Source organism: Thermobia domestica, chromosome 1, assembly GCF_964235325.1.
Source record: "Thermobia domestica chromosome 1, izTheDome1.hap1.1, whole genome shotgun sequence".
NCBI classification, from domain to species: domain Eukaryota; kingdom Metazoa; phylum Arthropoda; class Insecta; order Zygentoma; family Lepismatidae; genus Thermobia; species Thermobia domestica.
The window spans coordinates 98,296,007-98,318,921 of record NC_137454.1 but is presented as its reverse complement, the minus strand read 5'-3'; the positions used below and the strand labels follow the sequence as shown (position 1 = coordinate 98,318,921).

General features: G+C 34.4%; 1 protein-coding gene and 1 long non-coding RNA gene across 2 annotated transcripts in view; one reads left to right on the top strand and one right to left on the bottom strand.

Moving 5' to 3' along the window:
- The window catches only part of LOC145687618 (uncharacterized), a 53,705-nt gene extending 34,666 nt beyond the window's left edge, over positions 1 to 19,039 (top strand). The window contains exon 2 of the long non-coding RNA XR_014131685.1: positions 18,706 to 19,039. This is a non-coding gene — a long non-coding RNA (uncharacterized LOC145687618). The remainder of the gene's footprint in view (positions 1 to 18,705) is intronic.
- LOC145687615 (T-box transcription factor TBX20-like) overlaps positions 1 to 22,915 on the bottom strand; it is a 209,383-nt gene that overhangs the window by 88,592 nt on the left and 97,876 nt on the right. The gene's annotated exons all lie outside the window — the stretch shown is intronic.

Genomic DNA, 22,915 nt, shown 5'->3' with positions numbered 1-22,915 from the left:
AATTAAGTTCTAACCAACTTCCTTTTGCCTTTTGTAAAATTATCTTTAACATAGTTCTTCTCTCTCTCTGTTTCCTAGTTTTCCTCTAACAATTTCTTCAATATCTTCTTTCAATTCTTCGAGTTTAACATCCCACAATTATACACCAAGTCTAAGGGATATGGTTATGATGATGACTAATTAAATGGTAGAATGAAAAAGTAGGAGGAAACGGAAGAGTTTCGAGAAAACCCAGACGTGCGATGTTTGTCAACTACAAAGTCCTCTTGTCGCAAACTGGAATCTTACGCACCAACAAGTAATCGCTCTACCACTGTGCTGCTGCGGCCCCTTCTTTCGTGATAAAGGCAACAATATAAATTGTATATTTTCATAAAGGTTGTTAACCATAAGTAAACGATCTGCACATTTACGTAGTAACTGGGAATATGTTTACATAAGAACACTTAAGTTGTGTGTGTGTGTGAATTAGATAATTTCATGCCACAAAGCTCTACGATTAACACAGATTGGTGTTCTGAGACATTCTACGAAAACCACGTCAAGTAATAAAAAAGCAGTATTCTGAAAAGCAGCGTGAAAAGCACTATTCTGTCGATTCATGATCATGACACCACCAACCTGCTCACAACTGCTGCAACCTGTGATCTGCTGGAATCAATTTGAATAATAGGTATTTGCTCGTCCATTCTATAGTCCGGACCTTGCCCGTACTAAATATTATCTGTTTCCTAAGCTCAAAAATTTTCTTTGTGGATAACATTTTGGTAGCGGTGATAAGTTCAAAAAACAGTGAACACCTTTCTTAATGGACTCGTGGCGGCTCCAAAGTACAAGCCCATGAACATGTATGACAAGAGATTAAATGTAGGAGGTGATTATTTGGAGAACTGAACTAAGGTGAATTTCTGTAAGGGCAGTAAATTGTTTTACTCAACACTTATTTTTAACGTCGACAACCGACTGGTTTTAATTTCTGGATGATCCTCGTATATTCAGCAATCTTTAAAATAAAAGCTGTTCCGATGCTATTTGAATCGGAATCATGGAATCGAATCGGAACAGAAAAAAAATGGATTCACTGGAAGGGAACTAAATAAAAAAAGCTGGAAGAAGAAATGAAAATGTGTGTAACTGCAACCAACACTCTCTAGTTCACCATCGCGCTGACTTGTCTTATATATATGTAATATAGCAGAAATATAGGTAGCAGCATCCACTATGTAGCGCCCTCTAGAGACCCCGGGGCCAGCGTCAACGTAGCCGAATTAAGGTTGAGACAAACGATGGTCGAGAGCGGCTGTCAACATACGCGCAGCTCATTCCACACGCCGCGCCGTCTTCCCCTGTGTGTCGACAATAGAAAGAAATGGAGCGAGAAAGCGACACGGCTGTGCATTGGGACTGAGTCCGAAATACACTTAAAATTATTAGACTTATCACGAACCACACTCACTTCTGATTGTGGGTTTTCAGCGTCTTGCCCCCAGAGAGTAACAGCGAAGAAACAACTTGAAAAAAAAAAAAAAAAAAAACTACAGAAGGAAGAGAGAAATTCAACTGAAAGTGAGCGGCAGCCTTGTAAAAAACACAAAAATGGAAACAACTATATACTTTATGAGAACATTTTCTAGAAACATCCGGAAAAAAAATATATGTTAGTGTTCATAATGTTTCTTAGGAGCAAAAATTGTCTACTATAATACAGGTTCCTTTCTAGTCAACGAGAACTTTCTTACTTTTATCACTGTCAGGTCATTTGCCCCAAAATTTAGAAGCTTTTATTTTCCACAGATTATCCACTAATCTCTTCTCTTTTAACCAAATAATCACCTTGTTTTGATATTGTACCCATCAATAGTAACCTTTTTCTTTCTATCCTACCTTCTTTTGTATTCTATAACAATAAATTTTCTACTTTCTTTTCTTCTTCTTTTTCGATTAAATAATATTCTAACTACTTTCTTTTATTTTCAATAAATATTGTCCTACTTTCTTTTCTTCTTTTTTTTTTTAAACAAATAAGGTTTTATTTTATTTTGTTCTTTTCTAAATACTATAAATAATATTTTAGTATTTTCTTCTTATATTTAAATCCGCAATATTATATTTTCTTTTCGTCTTATTTTTAAATAAATATTGTTCAACTACTTTCATATTTTCTTCTTTGGGTAAATAATATTCTAACTCTCTTTTTTTTTGAATAAACAATATTCTAACTCTTTTCTTTTCTTCTTTTTCAAATACGTAAATATTCTAACTACTTTCTTTTCTTAAATGACTATTTCCAATATATAGTTCTCAACTTCTTAGCTTTTATCAAGAAATTCTTGCTTTTCGAAAATTGGTAACTTATTAATGCATTTATTTTATTATTAATTGTTTAAACTTGATTACATTCATTGAATTAAACCAATATGTCACGTTCGTATATTCTTAATAAACTTCTCCAATTAAGTCAATTATCTCTGTGTTCCTATTAAAATATTATGAACATGTTTTGTTATACATACATTGGTATGTATCCATACATTTAATTAAGGTATCACGTTTGTCTTTTCCCAAACTTCTCTAACTGCAAGTATTTATGTCATGACACCATAACTATGCCCAACTATGTAGTAAAATTAATCATACCATTAATATGGTCATAGTTTGACACCATAAATAATACGTTCAGGCATATATTTCTCCAAGAACCTCAGAGGATGTAGGTTTTAACGTGGTCTTACTCCGGCAATGTAAACATGTTCAAGATAAATGCATTATGTATTGTTATTCTAACACCGTAAAAGTATTATATACTTATTTGCACAAATTACGCGCGATAGACGTCACAGTTATGTTTATGTTATAGATTGGTCTAATTAAGTCACATATAGGTCTATATATATACATACATATATAATCCTTAAAAAGTGTTCTCTCTACTGCACACAGAAGTTTGTGATTTTTAAATTAGTTTTTGGTATATTCGGTATTGCACAATCGAGTTCGGTACTGCCACACAAGGAATGTAAACAACGATAAGAGATCCAATTCTTCTTTAGAGAACAGAGCTTAATACTGATTTTAGAACATGGGCTTTGTTGTGTCATATAAAACTCAACCTAAGCCTTCTTCGCTGGATACACAGTCAACAGAAAATAACCTTATTCTACGTTTAGTTTGCTTTAGGCCCGATCAGATCGTAATCTTTATACCCGCAGTTAAGCTGGAACATAAGACCGACTTCCAAACCAATGGATTTATCATCATACTCTTCAAATACGATTTCTCTGTTTTTATATCGTCCATTAACTATAATCTCATTCGCCCCCTCCCTCCCTTTCCTGCCACCATGCCCTCTAAAACGTTCCTAATAATACAGTTCCTTCTTAGCCAATGTCCCAACCAGTTTCTCTTCCTCTTCTTAAAAATATCGAAAATTGTTCTTTTCTCTCCAACCATTTCTAACACCGTCTCATTTGTTTTCTGCTCGACCCAGCTCTCCATTCTTCTCCACACGCACATTTCGAAACGCTTCCAGTCGTTTTTCATCATTTTTGCGTAATGTCCATATTTCTAATCGATACAGCACAATACTCCACACGAAACCTTACGAAGAATGTTTAAATTAAATCACTATGGCTACAAAAAGTAACTCTACTTGCTTATTGTTCATTACAATAACCTAATTGGGCTCATGCTCGATATTTTCAGCGGAGTCGTGCTAGGCTCAACAGTTTGAACAAGTCTGCTTCTCTCCTATCTTATAGATAACATCTTATACCTTTTATTTGTAATCGAAATGCTGTAACAAAATTAAAAGAAAAGCGAAAAATAGCCACATATTATTGTCTGCCGTACAAAATAAATGGAGAAACGCCTACATCAATAATCACATATGTACAAATACGCGAGGCATAAAGGAAAACACAAGTATAACAAATCCTCTTCTTTTGCCACAACATAACGTCTTATCCTTCTTGTATCTTTCATTCCTTTGTGTCGTCACGTAAAACTGATTTCTTATCTCTCTCTCTCTCTTGTTCTTCGTAATGTGCTCACCTTGAAAGCAGATGTTATAAAGGATTAATTAACACAATGATTTATTGTTCTACATGATGCGAATAGCAATGACACTCATTTAGCACTTTTTTTCTTTTGATGATTTAAAAGAATAAAAAAACAACATGCAATCGCAATAGATTTTATAATACGGTTATAAAAGAAAATTCAAATGAAGTTGTGTGTTTGTGCCAAAAAGAGTTATACAATTCTCTTTTTCTTACTTCCTGCCCCCCCCCCCGCTTCTTTCCTTCTGTGTGTTTCAGTTCAAGCTACAACAACGAAATGCGATGTAATGAATTACATTATAAAGCTGTAAAACGTACAATAAAAGATAAATTAAAAGGAAATTTATTTATTTTATAATGCAAAATGTCACCATTTCAAATGTAATTTAGATATCTCAAAACAAAATCTTTTAAAATGATTTTCTCTTCTTTTCAAGCAAAAACAACTTAAATGAATTATTCATATATATATATATATATATATATATATATATATATATATATATATATATATATATATATATATATGAATGTTTGAGTGTACAGATGTGCATGTGTAAACTACTGTAAGGTGTCATTTACAATTGAAAGTCTTTGCGACAAGACAAAGCATCACTGAAAAGTGTCACCTTGTCAAGTTTATCAAAACCATTTTCACGCCATTATAAAACTGAAGTGTGCGCGTGTGTGTGCGTGTGCATATATATATCTACAGAAATGAAATTCTCAAATACACTTTGTATCTTTTTCTTGATGGTTTCATCCGAATCATTTTATATACTAGCATTAAATCTTATCTTCTTTCTTAGAAAACAAAATCAAGTGAACGGAAAATTCTGAAATCTATAGAACGCTATACTTTCAGTTATATATTCTTAACAGAGGCGGCTCGTGAGGGAAGTAACATTGCTAAAAAAAAATAAAGTTTTATGTCTGGAAACTAAGGGAATAAAGGTTATCTAAGTATTAAGTACTAGCAGCGTTCACCCCGCTTCGCTGCGGTCACCCCGGAACGCAATAAACTTTGTTACTTAGATAATTTTTACTTTTTCGCTTTCAAGTGATATGATAAAAACCATAGAAGATTGCAGTAAATGTTAACATTATATCGCCTGTCATTTATGTTAACCCGCCCCGCTTCGCTGCGGTCACCCCGGAACGCAATAAACTTTGTTACTTAGATAATTTTTACTTTTTCGCTTTCAAGTGATATGATAAAAACCATTATAACGCCTGTCATGTATGTTAACCCGCCGAGTGACACGGTCATGCGGGTTGCATATACATACGTTTATTTTTATACCTATGATGAACTAACAAAGGATTTGTACGTAATGGACACCTGAATGGTCAATTATCTCAAGACACTGGTAATTGAAAATTAAAGTGATATGATAAAAACCATCTAGGGTCCAAATCCTAATAACCCCCCAAAAATAAAAGAAATTGGTTCAGCCGTATTAGCGTGATGAGCGGACAAAGGATTTGTACGTTCTCTTTTATATATATAGATTAATTCTTGTATACGACATTAGTACATTAGTACAGTTCATTTTCTTTTAGTTTCGAGTGAAAGACTACTTTTTTTTTTTTTTAATGAGTTTTATACACTAAAATCTGCTCAATTGACTGGTGTCTGTAGCTTGGCTATTAGTTAAATTCAGAGTTATTATAGGAAGAGGAGCTTAAAATGTATTTGGTTCGGGTTGCAAAAACCAAAATAAGCGTTTAAGTTTGATGTGATTCAGGAAAGAAAACCGAAATTATACTTCAACATATGTCGGTTCTGTTCACAGAACCGAAAAAATCATAATTCGATGTCTTTCGAGAAAAGAACCGAAATACATTTGGACATAAATTTCAAACATAGTTAGGAGGCACAGTGGTTGAGTGGTATGGCGCATACCGCTAGTAAATGGAATCCTTAGTCGATCCCCGGCCAAGTAAGTTTGTGGTGGACAGCATCCTGTCCGTACGTTTTTCACGAAACTCTTGTTTCCTTTCACTTTTTCATTCCACCAATTCTTTCATCATCATTCACTTGCTTTATTCATCGTCTCACTTACCTAAATGGCATAATCATGGGACGTTTTAAACTGAAAGAGGCCATTTTTACAAACAGTTAGTTAAAGATCATTATTGTACAAACGGCAAATGATGAACAAATATGAAATAACTCGAGGAAATAGACATACGTAAATGACTTACAAGTCAAATCGCTTCCTTCGATCCTTAAAAAAAATAAAAAAATAAAATAAAAATAAAAAAATAATAAAAAATTGAAGATTTATTTAGAGAAGCGCACGAGACAATATTTGAGGCTGTCTCGTCTCGAAAATGTGCTGTAAAAGTGAAGTCTTGACTCGAAAAATGTATTTCTCTCTATTGAAAGAGCTGTGTCTCGACTCGAATTTTGTCAGGAAAATTCTGTCTCGACTGGTCTCGTGCGCATCCCTAGATTCATTCAACTTCAAGAAAATCGATCAAGTTCATTCCTTTCTTACTTTCTCAAAGTTGGCCCTAAATGACTTTTTTTTTTTTTTTTTTCAGATTAAGACAGTTAAATCGCTTTGTTATTGTGGCAAACAATGATGTATTCCATTCCGTCAGGCAATAAAATTGTTAGGTTTAAAATCATTGACTGTAATTTCTGTCGAAATGAAAGCAGAATAGACTTAATAACTGTTTTTCGTAACGCAGCAGGATATACTGTATTTAAAACCAAATAATTGTTTTCGAAACGTAAGTTGAATATTTTAAAAATCAAAATAACTATTTTTGAAACTTAAGTACAATACAGGTGAAAATCAAACTAATTTTTAAACCGTAAGCAGAGTATATTTAAAATCAAAAATAATTTGTTTTAATGAATGAAGAATGTGTTTGAAATTAAACAAGATAATCAAGAAATTAGTAATTAAAGTTTTATACACCTTGTTACAAGTCAGTTGGATAGAAGGTAAACGTGATAATAGAAAGTATATGACCACTCTGAGATTGTACATAGTAATTAAACTATTTAAGAAGATTTAATTTCAACCCATCTGGTAAATAAATATAAACATACATTTTCACACAGCGAATTCTTAAATGCGTACCGGATTCTTATGCTGTTACAAAAACATTTAATTGATTTTCAATCTACTCTGCTTACGTTTCAGAAAAAGTTCTTAGGTTTTCAATCTATTCTGCTTACTTTTCGAAAAATAGTTATTTGGTTTTCAATTTATTCTGTTGTATAAGTCACGGCTTATATTTTTCCTAAGATATCACAAGACATATTCACGTGCATATACATAGCTTTAAATATTTTTAAGTCTTAGCTGGGTGAAATCAACTGGAAATGAAAACGCTGTCTCTGCACTTTTGCAGAACTTTATTTTATTTATTATTATTATTATTATTATTATTATTATTATTATTATTATTATTATTATTATTATTATTATTATTATTATTATTATTATTATTATTATTTTACCGCAAATAGGTTCTTCTTAAAGAGGCAACGCAATACTGTATTAAGTGCTCCCACTCATTCACTTAGTTGAATAACACGCAATGTTAACGCAGAAACAGTGGTTCAGGTACACATGAACCAAGTAAGTGCTGGTATGTTGTCTAAGGTATGTACTTCTTATCTTCGCGTGTAGTGTATAATCGGCACAAGCAAGTAGGCTATGCAAATGAAAGAAAGGTTCTGGAGCGACGTTCCGGCGGAGGAGTGTAACCATACAGACTCACTACATCGCGAGCAGATGAGCAGGTGATAGGTACACTTCATTCTCTGTTTCAGCAAGATAGACAAGACATGGCAATACCGCAGCATTCTAATTTGCTAACAATGTTTAAAGGGAACTCTTAGTGCGCAAATCCTATAAACTTTATCTCTTAGCATAATTGTGACGATATTTTGAGGGAAAATGCGGCTAATATGCGCGAAAATACGCTAATAGCATAGGTAATAAAAATTTCGAATCTTTACATGAGTGTGGTACCGTACCTTTACAGAAAGAAAAAGAAATACGGAATAGGAAAGTAGGAAAACTTTGTACGGCAAACAGAGATGGTTAAACGCGTAACTTACAAGTCTGCAAAAGTTATATTGAAGAGGTAATAGTGTAATTGGTAAAGAGAGTGCTTCTCTTGCTTTTGAATGTGGTAGTACGAAATTTTCACTTTATGTACTCTCATAGCATTATTAAACAGTCTGCCGTAGGCATTTAGACACAACATCGGAAAGGGGTTGATTACAAGATATGTATACACTTGTAACCATCACCGCCAAATGGTTGTATCTATCCCTTCCCCCAATCTTCATGAAATCTCTTCCTCTCGCCCCAATTTTCTCACTTTACCAACCACTATCTCTATCATCCCTTCCCTCTACAACGCATGTTCGCTATACCTCTCCCACAACGAAAACTATCCCCCTCCCCGCCTTGGTATTAAAAAAAAAACAGGATCTTTACAATTCTCATCCTACCACCAGTATGTGTAGGAAGCGACGCCGACGCGAGAAAGTTTTGCATCCCCGGCTCGGCGTGTCGACGGTTTGTGCAGCCTGCCCTAGCAATTAAATTAAGGCCTGCCCTGCCCCTGATGCTGCTTTAATAAATGAAGAGGCGCCCTTTGTGTTCTGTGTGACGCTTTGTGCAGTTTCTATTTTGCAGTGTTACCAATTCACATAATTCACTGATTCAAGATAAATTATACATATATAAGGTTTTTTTTTAAAGTACGATAAACTATATATATATAATAAACCATGTTCGGTCTAAACCTTTAAATTTGCCTAAGTATGTCATGCTTTTGTGGAATCAGAGAGCTAATAGATATGCTATTATAACCCTGTAAGTATGACACTTTTCTTGGGAATGTACAAGTTAGTTGTACGGGTGCATATAGTACATTTCTACTCATATGCGGTTCTTGACATACCTTTATCGAAACAACCTAAGCAAAGAAAGCATCATACGCTTCAGAAAGCTGTACGCAACAATTAATACCTTAAGTAAGCTTTTTTTCGCTTAACATGTAGCAATAAAATTTTAACTTTTATCGATGTAGCTATCCCTCAAAAGCCGCCTCTGATATTAAAAAAAAGATGCTTTTGTTATTATTCCAATAGAAATAATATATTGAACACCGTAATCATTGGAACAAAGCAATCTCATGATCAGTGGCGTATTTAGAGGGGGGATTCCGGGCTTAAGGCCCCCCCCCGAAATCTTACTATAGTAAAGTATATGAAATATCTTGCAGAATTACCACATTTTCAGGCAAAGGCCTCCCCCCGAAAGTTAGCAAAGCCCTCCCCGAAACAAAATCGTAAATACGCCACTGCTCATGATACATCTATTGAAAGAACTGTGGCTTATAATTCAATTTGCATCTATCTCTTTGGAGTTGAACATTACCTTTCACCATTAAGGATGTATAAGATCTAGACTTACAGCGGAAATATTGGATTCGAATCACTATCACTTCTTTGTAGGCCTAATACTATGTTTTCTTTAGTAGGATATTGTCTATTTTAATATTTGAAACAAACATCTCAAACGGTAGATGATTCGCATATTAGTTTGATTTAAATATTATTAAGGGTAAGAGTACAGAGACCTATTTCTGAAAAACCTTCACAGTCTTCAACCTACGAGTCTGAATTCCACAAGTTCTTGTAATTTTCGTTTCTTAGAAAGTTTGACTAGAACTTGTAAACAGGCTAATGTTTTTCACTATTCAAGTATCAAATCTACAAGCTACAAGTGACAAGTACGTAGGAAACCAAGTGCTATATGAAATGCTTTCTGTTTGGCTATTTTCTGTAGTGCTAGTTAATTAATTAGAAAATAATGATATCACAATTTAAATTGAATACTTTGAATGTGATAAAAGATTTGAAAAATATCTAGTTTGATAGTAATTTGACACAGAAAGGCAAAGTTAACGGACAAAAATAGCCATTGCAGGCTTGCCAGATCCATAGACTTGTTCGAGCACACAGGGATTATTATTTTCGGAACATATATTAGCCTGACTTAAGTAAACCTATATTGATAAAGATTAAAATTATTACTTGGCATATGCTATATACAGTAAATAAGGACCTAATATTTTAACTAATCTTCTTAGATTGAATTCTAATTACTTTGCCACATCAAAGTGAATGTAGTAAGACGCACTAAAAACACATAAGTAGGCGCGATGGAAAAAGTCAAAATTCAAATTATGTGTTCAAAAATACAAATATGAAATTATCTGAATGCTTTCCTTGCCATGTACACTTGGAGTCAACCGAACTTATTATCCTTTATTGACAATATTAAATAAATCAATGGATATTTTTTTCATCTATACAACCACTTGCCACAGTTTGCACTCGATTTCAGACTTTTTTCTTAATTATTTAATGAGAACAACGCAGAGCTATCTATATTTTGAAGTGACACAAACACTGTACAAGTTTCCAATCTCTTGGGGATACTGTACTAGTAAATTACAAGCTAACTGCGTCTCACAAGTGTTTTGTGCAACAAAATCTAGCTAGTATTTTCTTCTTGTAGGTTCAATTAATAAATACTCATATTTTTACACTAGTATCACAAGTACAGGCTGTTTCAAAACAACATCGCTAACGTTTGCGAGGTGATTCCTGGCACCAAGATAAGACAAAAAGTATAGACCAACCTGGGTGCACAAATTCTTCCTTTCGGAGTTACAGGCTGCCGAAAACATGAAAAAATGAACTTTAAAAGTCCATAAATCGAAAACTATGGGACCTACCGTGGTCAGGTCAAGATTTCAATTGGGAACTAATAGACTATGTGTGCTATCCAAATAAACATGTTTCAGGATCCAAGGTTACTCACGTAAATAATTTTTATGGAGAGAGTTCGGCTAGTACTGATCAACTACATCTATAAAAATTGTTGTGGAAGTATCGCAAGTCTTATCTTGATGTCAGGAATCAGCTCCCAAACGTTGTCGGTGTTGTTTTGAAACATCCTGTATATGAACATGTATCACTAATATAGTAGCTTTGAGAAATAGGCCCCAGGGTTTTTTTGTTTTTTAAGAAAAAAATATATGGCTACCATACAAAAATAAGAAGAAACTTCTAAGTTCGAATTCGACTAAATCTTGTTCAAATATGAGATTAAGTATGGAAACCAGTATGAACAGTATCAAATGAGCAAATTTTACTTTCAATTTGAAACCATATAATGCCCTACTGGTTGGTCTAGTAGTAGCGCGTAGTGCATGAGGTATCAGCTTTCAATTCCCGATTGAAGAACATCGAACGCGCTAGAATGTTCAAATCCCAAGATAAACTGTGGGACTCAGTATCGATGAGAAAATTTACTCAACTATTTGTACAATCGAAAGCAAAAGTGTTGTATTGATTTAATTACAGAAATCTGCTTTATTTAATTTCCAGAATGATATGTGCTCTCACAGCACGAATTATAATAGTAATTGCAGAGTAACACGAACAGCGGAGTAATAAGCTAATCGAGATTCATAGTAACTACAAATAACAAATATCTATCAACTTGAATTCTCTCTCTTTTTTTTCCCCTTTTTATTTTTAATTCTACTTCACAGTACAAGGTCACCACACTTAGTGACTCTTTAATATATATGTCTTCATTATCAACTTCGATAATCTTAGTTGAAATGTTGATACAACTCTAACTTCTACATTTCAGTAACTCAGCCACCTATCATAAAATGTTTGCACAGAATCACTCTCTGACAACTTCTCGTTGCACCTGTCTCTTATAACTCTATCAAACACTCTGTACCCAATTTTACTAACTAACCAACTTTTTTCATGAACTTCCAAATAGAGACAGCTCTTTCTGTAATTTAAAGAGGACAAAGTTTTCTTCAAGTTTCATTCTTAAATCGACTCATACTTTGTGAAGTATTTAAAAAATGAAGATATGTAACTCGTTACCTACCCACTTTTCCTAGCTAATCACTTGCTTATATTTGAACTAAATTTAGTTGCAGTCAGATTTCTAATTTTCAGTTGTCAATAATTTCCTTTACATACATATCTAATTAAAAAAAACAAAAAACAATGTACTCTCATTGTAGATCAACTTTGGACCTCCTGCTCGAAAGGCAAGCAAATAAAAATTTAACCTAGACAAAGCTGTAAAATATAGTTTACAGAATATATTGATCTTAATTCACTTGAAAATGTTACTATTGTCTGTTCACTCTAGGATGGAAGATTGTTTACAAACAACAATTGTAGTGCGAGCGTCAAAACCTTGCTTCTCACCCCTACATGGTTAATTCATGGTTGCCAGGCACATGAATCTCCGAACCGAATGTACCTACTTCTGCACAGTCATGGACTAAGTGCTATTACTACATAAATTGCTGCTTTTGAGATGACTGAGATATTAACGTTATGAAAAATTGAGTTAGTTATTATGTAATACAATCTTACACATAATGCACACTCAATTTTGTACAAGTGATCTTGTTCGAAAGTGTGCGAAAACCTTGTACGCCTGGCAATATTGGAAGATGGCAGTTTGTGTTGTAAACAATAAACAGAGGTAGCGAAGACCGTTAGGTTCGCTGGACAGCGTTGTTTTCATGATAAGGCGACAGAAACATATTGTACTGATTGTAAACAAAGGCTGGGAATTTCGATGCGAGTATAGGTGGAAATATTCTCCTCACATATTGCCTGTTGGGGAAGGTTTGCAATGTTGCAAACTGCTAAGTGTAGAATTTCATACTAATTGAACGAGCTTTGAGAAGGATTAGTATGATGCAATAATTATAAATACTAACAACCATAGACTTAAAGTATTAGGAAATAAACCATGCTGCTGTAAATATAATACACATTGAATTAAGTGTTCAAAGTACAATATAAAGCGAATTTTAACATTTAAACATTTTAAAGCTGTACACATTTGCCCTGTTTGGGTGCCCTTACCAGACACTGTGCAACACGAAAAAAGGCATTAAAATAGGTAGATCGAGCGTGGGCATGAACGCGGCTCTGGCCTGTATTCCTTATTAAGGTTTTCCTCAGTCTCACGAGGTGAATGACTAGATAGTAGCTTCTGTAAGGCAGGGGAGGATCCAGGACGGACTTCTTGAGGGCGGTGGGTTTTAATACTGCTACTTAGAGCTATTTTTAAGAGCTCCAAACTCTGGGATTGGGTTTTATTTAAATATATAAAATGAGAAAGATTCCTTTCCTGAGGGCAATCGCCATGATCGCCCCCCTGGATCCGCCACTGCCGCAAGGCCAGAATTGGGCCAAACACCGAGGCCCCAGAATTGGCGGGAAATATATTCCTTCAGAATATTATGTTGTAAACACTTCCACAAATATTATGGTGGTGGGTTCCGACATCCCTTTTTCGTTTATGTGTGTTTAAATTCATTATGAAGTAAATGTAGAAGTGTTTCTTTCATTCTCTTTCTTTCTTTCTTCTCATCTTTCTCATCCTTGCTCTCCTTTCCCCACCTTCTTATGAATACTATCCTCCTGTAATATTGTTTCTCTCTACGGCTCAACCGGTTTAAAGAGACCAACCTGATATAGTTAACTATTAGCAGAAGTGTACCAATAAATTCACATTAGAGACAGCGCCGTAACTTATATTTTTTTTCTGGGGGGCAAGCATTAATATGTGTATTTGGGCCTCCTATAAAAAGTTGTTTTTCTCATTCTTGGCCCCCCCTCTTTCTAACTTTCTCTTACTATTTATGGCCCCCGGAGCCTGTCGGCCCTCCCTCACGGCAAGGTCTGCGGGGCCGTTACTTACGCCCTTGGGCCCATTCCATACGTGACAAATTAATTAAGGGGACAACATTGACAAATCTCAAAGCCATACGAATAAATGTTATTTCTAGGGACCCTAATAAAAGACGTTTCTTACTGAAGTGGGCACAAGGCTCACTTTTATTTTATTTACCTTTTGTGCGCTGCTTTATGTAATGTAGTGAAACTGTTTAATGCTTCATTTATAATTTCATGTTCGTATTGTATATGGATTAAGAAAATTTCGTCTCCAAATGGGCCCCTTCGAACGGCGGGGAACCTCCCTGGGGGGAAGTTGCCCCTCCCCTGTCCCACACAAGTTACGGTCCTGATTAGAGAAGAAGTAAACTCTTTCGAAATTTACGCAACTTGCAAATACCAAACCCTACTAGTGCTAAAATTGATGAGTTTGTTCCACTGTTACAACTGCTATAAGGGGAAAGTAGGGGAAGGACTGCTAAGATTCGCTGGCCAGGTTTTGTGTCAAAACACAGCGCCAAGCTACAGTGAACGGACAATAAAAAGAAAAAGAAAACAATAAGAGTAAAAACAAAAAGAAAAACTCGTATTATCCTTGACGTTATACAGCCCAACAAACAATTGCGTATATATGTATTGCATATCTTTCAGGAGTTCATATATTTATTTATCTTTTTCTTAAGGTATTATGGTCTACAACTACAATTGTGCCAAAAACGAAGTTAGACGGCCGTGCAGATAAGAAATTAGAGGCAGTGGCCATAAAGTTGCCAGATTTAGTTTCAAAGTAACCCTCTACTAGTATTTATTGAAATACCAAAATACATTCAAAAGAGTAGATCTTCAGAGTAGCCCCGCGTGGCGTAGCCGTTAAGGCTCTTGCCTTTGGTGCGAGAGGCCCAGGTTTGATTCCCTGTGGGGGCACTCGGTCGAAACGATGTAAGAACTCTTTCAGGCCAGTCGTCCTGAATGATTTTTTCTAGGATTTTCTCAATTACACCAGGCTAATACTGGGATGGCACCTGTCTTACAGGTCCAAGTTTGCTTTCTTCCCTTCCCATTCCTTCCTTCCTTCCTCACTTTCTCGATTAGCGTGTTCGCCGTGGGACATCATCCCTCTTACGTGGCTTGTTTAGGGCCATAGATACCGATAATGCCCAAAAATATGAATAAATAACTGAAAATAAATAGATCTTCAGACTTGTTGAATTCCTATTATAGGTATTCATTAACAATTCTCCTTTCAAAAGGGGAGCGCGCAAAAGATAATATTTCTGGTATGTCTGTGTTTTGGTCTGTGCTTTACAACACAGATGAGGCATTTATGCTGCATAAAAATACAAAAAAAGTTGTATTAACACCTGTGTTTACATTGATGAGTCAACACGGCTTTTTCCTTCATGTGTATATTTTAACTGATAATGATATGACCAAAGAAAAGTATCGAATTTTATTCAATGCGTAACGTACGAAATTCGTTAATTTCACCATAATGTAAGATCGTCGATATTACATATAATAATAATAATAATAATAAAAATAATAATAATAATAATAATAATAATTTATTATTATTATTATTATTATTATTATTATTATTATTATTATTATTATTATTATTATTATTATTGATCATTATTTTATTATTAATCACTACAATCTCAATAACAGCAATTTTCTTCCTGCTATTATTATATTAATTTAAAGATGATAAAATGACAGAATTTTTGCCACTCTTTCGTTGTAATTTTACAGAACAATCTTATATTGTATAATGATTTTACAAAATAATTTGCCGCTAACACAGTAGTGACATTCATTCAATATTCATTTCCAAAATATCTGAAAAATACGTCTCTATAATGACCAAATATGGTGGCGTGAGTCACTAATAGAAGTTCTTGATTCTTTATCAGGATATCTCAAGTTTCAAATCTAACTCTCAACTTGATTAAAATTTTCTACAAGTTTTCTTTCTTCTTGTTTTTTTTTTCTTCTTTCAATTACTACAGCAAATGTAGACAGAGAATTTTTAAATACAAACCTGGCAGAATTTATTTCTTTTCTTTTATTCTTTGTTACTGTTACTTTTATTGTTATTAATTATACTGTTCCAAGCATTCATTTACATCATAGGCTATATTTGAAATGTTTTAACAATCTATAAACAATTACGATTATTTTCATAAAGTTAAATAAAAAGAAAAGCAAGAAAGTAAACGTCGTCTCCAATTTGAATAGCTCAAAGCTCGTGCGCGTCTTTGGTGTACGAGGTCTCGCATTGGATTCCCGCTGGGAGAACCTTGAAATTTGGACGCATTACGGTGATTAGGATTTCACCTTAAACTGTCTCATACATCCTAGGTATTGAAGGGAAAGAAAAATTCTAATCCACCCAAAGAAACAATATAAATAATGTTTGGAATGTATTGAATTGCTTTTTTAATGGTTGATAATTTGATTTATTTTTAATTGGTTACGATAATAATAATAATAATAATAATAATAATAATAATAATAATAATAATAATAATAATAATAATAATAATAATAATAATAATAATAATAATAATAATTTTAGTAAACTTTTTATGAGAGTTTGCGACACTGAATATAAAGTGGCAGGATGAGGGCACCACTGTTAGCTCATTATATTCTCTGTGTCCTCTCTCTTATATTCCTACTTCCACATTCTCTTCTTTCTCTCTCTCTCTTTTACGTTCCCTGTCCTCAAACTACAGCAACACCATCTGGTGATAAAGTTCCGTTGCACGACAGATTGTCACATCGCATTCGAGCAGAAGAGTGGTGGTGGAGGTACCACCAACGTGTTTTTGGTTTAATCCAAATTTCAAGTGAGATGTCGCCGAGTTTATTAATGGAAGAGAAAACTGATGTTCAGATAACAAGTGTGTGTCACAGAGAATGTGCCACATGCAAAAAGGAACAGGAGGAGGAGGATACGGAAAATTCTACCAAAACTATGGTAGCTGACTGGATATATATATATATATATATATATATATATATATATATATATATATATATATATATATATATATATATATATATATATATATATATATATATATATATATATATACCACATTGTTTGAAGTGTGTGTGTGTGTGTGTGTACGTTAGAAATAATTGGGTTCTCGAGAAACCCCTGATTATGCACGCTACACATGTTTTGTTGACATGTTTCCTTCTTCATCTAATTCCATATCAGCAAAGAAGAAGAGAAAGAAAAATTAATGATGAAACTTCCACTTACTGTAATAATAGCAATAATAGTAATCATAATAATCATTCTTATTGTAGAAGCAATAGCATCTCAGTTTGTGCATAACGCTTATTATTTCTAAGAATTAACTGTTACCCTAATAGCTGTCGCCAACTACGTTGCCTGCTTGCCTGATCCAGTAGATGACGCTAGTGTGCAGGCAATTGCAGATTTAAAACTACTGTGGCGATATAGTGGGTCGAAGTTTTGGGTGCAACAATTATTACTTACCCTAGTAATAAGAAACTTCTTTGGTACTTTCCTCAGTATTTCTCAGTTCACTATACAAGTATTTAAATAGCTTTTATTTATTTTTATCTTTCTTTCTTTTTGGATCAGCAACCACAACGTCAATTCCATGCTTTTTTTATTTTATTTTATTTATTTATTTATTTTACACCTTTCACGAATCCTTATTTATAATACAAGAGCGTCTCAGGACTGATCTAGTTGCTAGCGCGTACGCCTTTAGTACATGGGGGTTCCGGGCATGTTTCCCGATGAAAGTCTTGAAATGTGAATTACATTACGGCGTTTCAGAGATTCCACCTTAAAGTAATCCTCGATTTCCACAAACTCTGATCATTGTACAGAACATCAAAAGCAGAACGCAGGTTATACACCATTATAGGTGTAGTAAGTGCCGGGTACCTCACTCTTAAGTAAAGAAGTAAAATATGATTTAGACAACTGTTTGACAAGCAAACTTATCTAATAAATGAACGCAAAATGGTGAATATTATTATGATCGTTGTTTTAAATAATGTACTTTTTTTTTATCACGTACATTTTACATGTACATTCGGTTCCAAATAAATTTATATTTCTAAATATATACGTTATATATTCACTATTATTTCTCGATTTCTTGGACGGGAGTCGTTCCGTCATGGTGGCTGAAAACTAGGTCTATCTGTCATTTTGTATATTTTAAGTAGGATTATCAAATACAATAAGCGGTGAGAATTTCTGGAGGTGGCTCAAGGGAAATTTTCTCCCCGGAGCGTTTGACATTAGTCTCCGATAGGGTTTAACAAGAATTACCAATGTTTTCGCACTACTACCTTCACCCCTGCGTGTCGAAACTCCCTCCCAGATGAAATTGTTTGAAATCATCACTGACCATAAGCGTCATTTTATCCGGGATAAATTTGGACATCAAGAGCTATATTACTCTTATAGCCACTTGAATATGCGTTTGCATACTAATATGCACGGATCCAATGGAAGTTGTAGGTTCCCCCACCCTCTTTAAAATACACTGGATAAAATTGCATTTAGGGCACTTGATAGTACCTTACAATGAATAAATAAACAAATAAGTAAGTAATACTAGACCTGTATAAACCCCGTGACATATAAGGCATGCATATACTTTATCATTGAATTTCTTAGTGACAATAAGAAACTTCCTCAACAGCATGTTGTAGACAACGAAACTTTAAATTCAGTGTATGAGAAATATGTCTACAAACAAGCTATGAGAAACAATTTAGCATTTAAATGCAAGATTTTTCGAAGAAATATTCATGATTCCACAACTAGAATTTCTCTCTCTCTCTCTCTCTCTCTTTTAGTATGTCTACTGACTGACTCAGTCACATCCACATAGAAACGTAAATCTCGCTTCTGAAGAGCTCGAGGATCTGCTGGGAATCGTCATCATCCATAATGCACTGCGCAGCAGACAACATCCGAACGAGCGCTCAACAGCACTAAAGTAAAGACCGAATTATCTCGCCTGCAAAATTTCAACGAAAGGAATCGTAATTCCATGAACTCAGATAACTGCAATAACTGTCTGATTTTTTTCTTTTATTATTTTATTTATTTATGTGTTTTATAATGTTGTAGATTTGTGTTAGAGAAATACCTACTTTCAAGATTCACTTCGAATTGAAATCGATAAAACATATTTGTTATATATTTTTTAATGCAGTGTACACATATGTCTGTTTGGTGTTTTAAGTAGGGATGCATACGAAATGAAACATGTCGCAAGTCTCGTCTTGAAAACGAAACTAGATGCAATACGAGACGCGTTTTGTGAAGTTCTCGAGACGAGACGAGATTAGATTAGACTAGTCTTAAGTCTACTCTGGTCTCGTGCGCATCTCTACTTGAAAAACACCATTCAAACAGAATTTTTTGCAGTCTTGTGGGTACCATTAGTTAACCTAACTCTTAAATGTCAAACACTATTTTAGTGTTACGTGATTTATAATATAAAATTTATAAATTGATAAAGTGATTATATGAACACAATGAAGAGCAATTATCTACGTTTAAAGATAGATACGTATCCGTGGGTTTTCTCGGGATACTCCCGTTTCTTCCCATATTTCATTCCATCAATTCTTCCATCATCATTCACTTGCCTTAATCATCCGTCTCCCTTAGCCTTAAAAGCATAATCATGGGACGTTAAACTGAAAGATTTCATTTCATTTTTTAGACATACTTTTTAACACATGAGTGAATTTTGAGTTCCTATGTCTGATCTAATTAACTTTGGTAGTATTTGCGTGAACATTGACATTTGAAATTTTCATTTTTTTAATGCACCTTTTTTTTAATCCCAAATTTTGCACCTAAAAATCCTAGCTCTAAGAATCATAATATGCATTTGTGTAAACTAGCAACATAGGTTGGACTTTACCCCCTTTTATACTCTTATTCTTGATGTATTTCAACCCGAAATATACGGGTTGTTGGTGAGATAAACTAAGTTTCATTAAAATCCGGGTACATTTTTTCGAGAATTATCGTGAAACAGACAGACACACAAATACCGATCGAATTGAACTACATAATTTCGCTAATTTAGCGTCAATTATTTTCTTTTCTTCTTCCCTATGTGTAATACAACAACAAATCTGGGGGAGAAGAAAACTATTTAATGCTGATACCTTTACAAATTACACTGTAATATCACAACAAATCTGGGGGAGAAGAAAACTATTTAATGCTGACACCTTTACAAATTATAGTGTAATAATATTGAAAGTCTAAATTCAAAAGTTAGTATGGTATTTGATTGTAGAATTACTAAAAGGAAACCGTGTGAATTTGTTTGGTACTATGAACATTTGAAATGACTTATAACAAGGAAGCGAGGAAAGAGAAAAAAAAAGAGAAAAAACACTAAAGAGTATTATTCGTCGTTCATTTGTCATCAGATATCGCGCTACAATCATCCCTAATGACAGACGAGTTATTTCCACGTTCATGCGAGAACAGTTGACAATCTAGAACGGGAAATAAACCGACAACAAAAGGAGGTGCAGCCACAAAACTTTGTCTGATAGGTATTGAGACCGTCTCTCATTAGTTCACAGCCGTATGAACAATGGCTGACTATATCATTATGAGAATTTGTCAAGACTTTTTTTTTCTATTGCCTTCCTTTCTCTCTCTCTCTCTCTAGATACACGCAACATTACCTCCCTTCTGCTCTTCGTCTTTCTGATAATCAACCGTTCAATTCAACCCCTATCGCCCACCACCCACCTGGGAATTAATGGTCTGTTTTTCTACTCTCTTCCTTCCTTGACGCCCACAATAGGAAACATAATGCTACTTTATATAAGGCATATATATATATATATATAAGATCCTATATAATGTGTGTGTGTGTGTGTGTGTTATTGTAAAGCCTGAAACTAACATATACGAGGTATTATCATAATGTTCTCTTCTTTAAGATTTTTTTTTTTTAATTTTTGCTTTTGTTATCTTTCGTGAATCACCCTATTTTTGATCCAAGAAATCACACAAAAATATTTTAACCGCAATCCATGGGTCTAGAAGAATACTTATAGATCAATTACCTTTCCAAATGAAAAGTGAATTTAAGTCTTACTTTAAGTTCCCTTGATCATGTCCAGTAACAACGCCAGATCTAATTTCTTGAGGGGAACAAGTGGAGGACATTTGGGGGAAGGGAGCAACTACTTTCTTGTATACCAAAAATAGCAGTTTTGTATTACTTGATCTACCGTACTTTACAACACAACATGTCTTCTTAGAGAGGCAGTCGGGGACAGACGATGACACCAGGGGCAATCACCCCCTTATATCCCTCTAGTGTTATCACTGGTTATACCCTGCAGACAGTGGAGGCGATATAACTGCCCTGCATATACCCGTGGTAAGATAGGTATCTTAAATTTACGAAACTCGAATCCCATAGGGCTCGTTTATCTACTAATTTTGTGGGGAAAGGAGAAAAACAGTGCCGGTTTCGCCACTCCCTGCAAAATAGAAGAGATGCAAGTAAATGATAATAATCGAGGAATTGATGCAACGAGAATTTAAGAGAAAATGAAAGAGCCACTAGAAAATCCATTGAAAATTCACATTGCATGGAGTTGAACTCAAGTCCTTTCGCCCAGGGTTGAGACTCTCCTAATTACTATTCGAGATGGGATTCAAAAACATACTGTAATATCCCGGACGTGGATGTGTTTACTAACAACCAACACGTGGTCATATTTATAAACATTAACCATGTGCGTCCTACTACGAATTACTAGAGTAACAAACGACAGGGACATCAGTGACGTCACTGATCATATGACGACGAAGGACCAGCAGCACTATCGCCACGCTGAAGCAGCTTTAAAGCAAGGAGGACCACAGCAACTACTATCAGTCTTTGGCTGGTCACCTCCACTTGTTTAGCTTGCTTAGAGCTCTAGGAGCTACCTAACCAAAAGCCTTTAGCTTACATTTAGTTCTAAGGCTCCTTTAGCTCGCACGGAGCTCTCTAGGACTCCTAACCTCAGTCCCTCAGCTTGTGTGGACATTTGTGGTCTTTAAGCCTCCACTGCTTGTGTGGATCATTGGGGATCCTAAATCCACTTCACCTAGCTTGCTCGGAGCTCTGTGGAGATCTTCCCCATAGGCTGCTCAGGTCTTGGAATATCACTCGTTACCCAGTATTAGTGAACTATTTATATTAAAGTGATTTTGTATTACAACATTTATAATAAGGAGATTTTATAATAAAATTCGGTAGCATGAGAAACATTCCCGTGTATAATTTAGATCTACCTATGCTCCATCTATATCTATATAAGCAGAATTTTACAGCATGGAGAAGTGATGTAGGGCAATGAATCGTTCAATTCCGCCAAGTTACGTTAGGAACACCGTATGATATAGAATTATATCAGGCGTACTGTAGCTATATCAAGTAAATAATACAATAATATGATGTTGAGCGGAATCAGATCAACTCAGCATTTTTTTAAAAAAAAAAAAAAACATTTATTTATTCGAAAAAATCTATTAGTTATGCCATGATTTTTCCAAAAAACATTTCTCCTTACTAAATTCCACAATGTATGCAGCAGATACACAAACATAAACACGTTCGTTTATAAAACTAATAAAGTACCGCTTCCGGCCAATGCTGTACATAATAAAGAAAGATAAGATTACCTAATCTTTCGGATTTACAGGGATTTCACGAACTCTCCAAATCCCCCATCTTCTGATTTTATGGTTGCAGTTTTCGTTTGTGACTCAGACTGTAAACTCAGATTTCGTTTGTGACTCGTAGCAATAGAAATGTTGCTCTAAATATTTCTGAGTGCCATTATAGCTTAAATGCATTTAGGTATAAAATCAATCTATAAGAGTTTTTTTTTTTTTTAAGTGTGTTAGCTGTTTTAAGTTCCGATATGTCTTTTTATTTTTATATAACAACTTAGCAACTCCAAGCTAAACTACATAGATTTTGAACAAATGTTCTGAAACTTGCGTGTAGTTCAATATTTATGC